We start from the raw sequence: 4,751 nt of genomic DNA on the forward strand, positions 1-4,751 counted from the left end.
GGCAGCTAGTCAACACCACCCACCGCCAACTCTTGGGCTACTCTTTTACCAACGAATAGTGGGGTTTACAGTTACCTTATAACGCCCCCACGGTTGAAAGGGCGAGCATGTTTGGTGGTATGCGGATTCGAACCCGCGACCCTCAGATTGTGAGTCGAGCGCCTTATCCACCTGGCCATGCCGGGCCTATTCGTTCAAGGCGTTGAAACTCACAAAATCGATTCGATTAGATGTTTTGCTGGAACGGACAGTATTTATCAACCTGATGAAAATTGAGTCATTTAGAGAATGTTTTGATAAATTTCAATAACTCACCAAACAACGTGTCTATAAGAAAATGTGAGATCGAGCTTAATTAAACCAAATTAATTATTTAATTGTTCAGTATCGGTGTTCTTCACTTCATTTAGTGTCTAGAAATAAGTTTGTTTTGAAGGCTGTTTTTTTTTTAGATAACTAAAACGAAGTAATGTTTTATTTTTAAAGCGGATCAATAAACCACGCTCGTTATTCTTAAACGTTTCTATCCTCACGTTGATATTCGTTCCCATTTTCGCGTTGATGCAATGTTCGTTATTTTTCAACGTTCGTTCTCTCAGGTTAAAGTTATATAGTGCCGTTGTTTTTAAGCATCCTACTCTTAAGTTCATATACCTGTAGCGTTAGTTAGTTTCGCACATTTCTACTCCCACGTTGATATAACGTTCGTTATATTTAAACATTCTTTGTTCACACATTGGTATAACGTTAGTTACTTTTGCACATTCCTACTCTGACGTTGATATAATGTTAGTTACTTTTGCACATTCCTACTCTCACGTTGATATAACGTTCGCTACTTTTGCACATTCCTACCCTGACGTTGATATAACGTTCGCTACTTTTGCACATTCCTACCCTGACGTTGATATAACGTTCGTTACTTTTGCACATTCCTACTCTCACGTTCATATAACGTTCGTTATATTTAAACATTCTTTGTTCACACATTGATATAACGTTAGTTACTTTTGCACATTTCTACTCTGACGTTGATATAATGTTAGTTACTTTTGCACATTCCTACTCTCACGTTGATATAACGTTCGTTACTTTTCAACATTCTTATTCATACGTAGATATTACTAGACGAAAATACGCTCTTCAAGTTCATCTTTTTTGCACGTTATGAGGCTGTACAACACGAGCTTAGAATAATTAAGCAAATTTCTTTTAAGCAGCACGTGTAACAATAATGCATCATTTGAGTGAATATTTTAATTCGTATGTTTGGGAATTAATTTATGTTCCGTTGCATGGTGAATAATTAGAAATAATAACACATGAACAGTCACTCTGTAGGACAGCGGTAAGTCTGCGACCTTACAGCTTGAAAATCCAGGTTTGGACTTTGTAGAAATTGTGATAAAAATTACTAACTTGAAAAACTTTTTCTGTAAAAGATATATCTTTCCATTGTTCCATATTTTTCAGAGTTCTATGCTAACATTTTATAGATTCTTTACTAAGAAGTAACGGAACGACACTGAAGCATATAAAAACAATATTAGTTACAAAATTTAGAATAAGTTTTCACAGAAACAGTAGTTCAAAAAAAAAAAACAATGAACTCTGAGAAGAAGACAAAAACACGGGGGACGTTTCAGTATGAATTAGTTATTATTGTTATTACGTAGGATATTTTCAGGATCGGAAATGTTCATTTAAAACTTATAAGTATTCATGTACGTGATGTAGAAGATTTAGTTTCGGTTTCATCATCTTTGCTGGCATGAGTAATATAAATGCACAATTCTAACGTTGTGGCCATGCCTTTTACGTTGATACGCGAATTAGAACATACCCGCCTTAATGTCGATGAAGGTAGGCCATGCTGGCTTTTGAAGCAATTTATATAGATTTGAAACTTCTCAAGTGCACTTTCACTTTTAGATAAGCAAAAAAGCAAACATCGACTTGAATGTTAACAACTCATTAACTCTTTATGTATTTAGAAAACCTCATTCTTCATTCACATACTCCTGATAGAAAGAGCGGGTCGATGATCACGAACCTTTGGAAAATAGAAGTGGAACACGGCTATCTCATATGTTTAAGTTTGTTTGATTTATTCTGAATTTCGCGCAAAGCTACACGAGGACCATCTGCACTAGCCGTCCATAATTTAGCAGTGATAGACTATATGGAAGGGAGCTAGTCAACACCACCCACCGCTAACTCTTTGAATAATTATTACATTATGACGCCCTCATGACTGAAAGGGTGAGCATATTCGGTGACAGGGATTCGAGCCTGCAACCTTCAGATTGCGAGTCGAGCGCCTTAACCACCAGGCCATGCCAGGCCCCATACGTTTAGATGAAATCCACACATTTCTCTTTGGTGATGGTTCTGTTAGAAAATCCACCAGGTGGAATATTTAAACAATTTCTATACGTTGTGGACGGATTTGCATAATTCCATTTCGACCGCTATTTACTCGGTATTTCTTTGCACAATGTCAATAAAAGTTTTGTTTAGCATACCAGAGCTGACAATCACGCCACGTCCTAAACAATTCTTCTTGCTTCTCGTGAACATTGTTGACTGTTTAGAAGTAACGAATGAAATTTTACTGTAAGGTAAAAAAGTCAATATTTTAAACAGAATGGCAAGCTATTATCAAATCTTGCAAGATGGTCATTAATATTTCACATAGTGTCTTCTATTATATAATCTATTGAAAATAAATAATATCAATACAAGCGAGTCCTTAAATTATCGCTTTTTGGGCGAGACCTTGGTTTCTTCAGAAAGAAAAAAAAAACACATTCAAACTTCATTGATTTTTGTGTTATCGTACCATTGTAAAGAACGTTAGAAAGTCAGTGTTTCTTGCAGTTTTCCGGGCTGTCTGCAAAAAGAAAAAAAAAGAAAAGAAAAGAAAAAACACAGAAAACTATCGACATGTTAGCTAGCGCATAACAAGAAAGAAAAAAACTCTCGTGAAATTAAATGTTACATCAGGTACATTTCAGGAACTAGAAATATCGCTTAGATGGTTGCATCTAGTGCTAAAAGTAAGACAAGATGCGTGTTACTGCTAAGTCTTAATACTGATTTCTTTGATTGCTAACAATTAGCAGGAGAAATTGTCTGAGTACGTCGGAAATTAATCATTTCTAGGACTTCTCTAAGGAGAACCAGTGAAGACAAAGTACACAAATTATCCTTCTATAATTGTGTTAAATCTTAATGATTCAGTATATATATATATATATATATGTACAAGCACCTTGTAATTATGAAAAATTAGCAACAGATGTAAAAAATATTTGTTTAAAAGTTATTATACATGTAACCAGATTAAGCACAACCTATTTTTTTTTTAACAAAAGTAAGCGTTATACAAGTTCTGTACAATGATTCAATTGATGATATAGTAGTGCTCCCTAACCAACTTGGTACAATACGCTAAACGGGTAAGCAAATTAAACAGATAAACCTAGAACTTCACTGATGATAAGTAAACATCACAATATCACAAACCTTAGGTTGAAGTTAAATAGATAAACCTATTTAATTTACATATGATAAGTAAACATCACAGTATCACAAACTTTAGGTTGAAGTTAAATAGATAAACCTATTTAATTTACATATGATAAGTAAACACCGCAATATCACAAACCTTAGGTTGAAGTTAAATAGATAAACCTATTTAATTTACATATGATAAGTAAACACCGCAATATCACAAACCTTAGGTTGAAGTTAAATAGATAAACCTATTTAATTTACAGATAATAAGTAAACATCACAATATTACAACCCTTAGGTTGGAAGTTAAACAGGTAATCCCAAAATTTACAGATAATAAGTAAATATCACAATATTACAAACCTTAGTTTGCAAGTTAAACAGGCACTATCAAAACCTTACAGATAATAAGTAAACATCACAATATTACAAACCTTAGGCTGGAAATTAAACAGGTAATCCCAAAACCTTACAGATAATAAGTAAACACAGCAATATTACAAACCTTAGTTTGCAAGTTAAACAGGCACTATCAAAAGCTTACAGATAGTAAGTAAACACCGCAATATTACAAACCTTAGGTTGCAAATTAAACAGGTAATCCCAAAACCTTACAGATAATAAGTAAACACCGCAATATTACAAACCTTAGGTTGCAAACTAAACAGGTAATCCCCAAAGCTTACAAATAATAAGTAAACACAGCAATATTACAAACCTTAGGTTGCAAATTAAACAGGTAATCCCCAAAGCTTACAAATAATAAGTAAACAACGCAATATTACAAACCTTAGGTTGCAAACTAAACAGGTAATCCCCAAAGCTTACAAATAATAAGTAAACACCGCAATATTACAAACCTCAAGTGATACCACTGCTCAGCATGCGTAAAATAACGAATTGAAATGCATGATGTCATGGACATAGCTCATCGCCATAACAAAAAACTCCCCAATAAATAGTGAGACTACAGCGTATATCAGTTTCATCTGAAACATACGTTAAACCTATATTACTTAGTATTGTGTTTGTTAAAAAAATGCTTGTTAGATAGCCTACCAACTATTAATCGTGGACGTCCTTCATCACAAGTGTTTTTCGTTTTACAACTATTAACCGTGGACGTCCTACATCACAGGTGTTTTTCGTTTTACAACTATTAACCGTGGACGTCCTACATCACAGGTGTTTTTCGTTTTACAACTATTAACCGTGGACGTCCTACATCACGC

The 4,751-nt window shown here is 34.2% G+C and overlaps 1 protein-coding gene across 1 annotated transcript in view; it reads left to right on the top strand.

Annotated features, from left to right (window-relative positions):
* The window catches only part of LOC106470072 (CUGBP Elav-like family member 4), a gene marked incomplete at its 5' end in the record, with an annotated part of 60,782 nt that overhangs the window by 22,607 nt on the left and 33,424 nt on the right, over nt 1-4,751 (top strand). The gene's annotated exons all lie outside the window — the stretch shown is intronic.

Source organism: Limulus polyphemus, unplaced genomic scaffold, assembly GCF_000517525.1.
Source record: "Limulus polyphemus unplaced genomic scaffold, Limulus_polyphemus-2.1.2 Scaffold3805, whole genome shotgun sequence".
Taxonomy (NCBI): domain Eukaryota; kingdom Metazoa; phylum Arthropoda; class Merostomata; order Xiphosura; family Limulidae; genus Limulus; species Limulus polyphemus.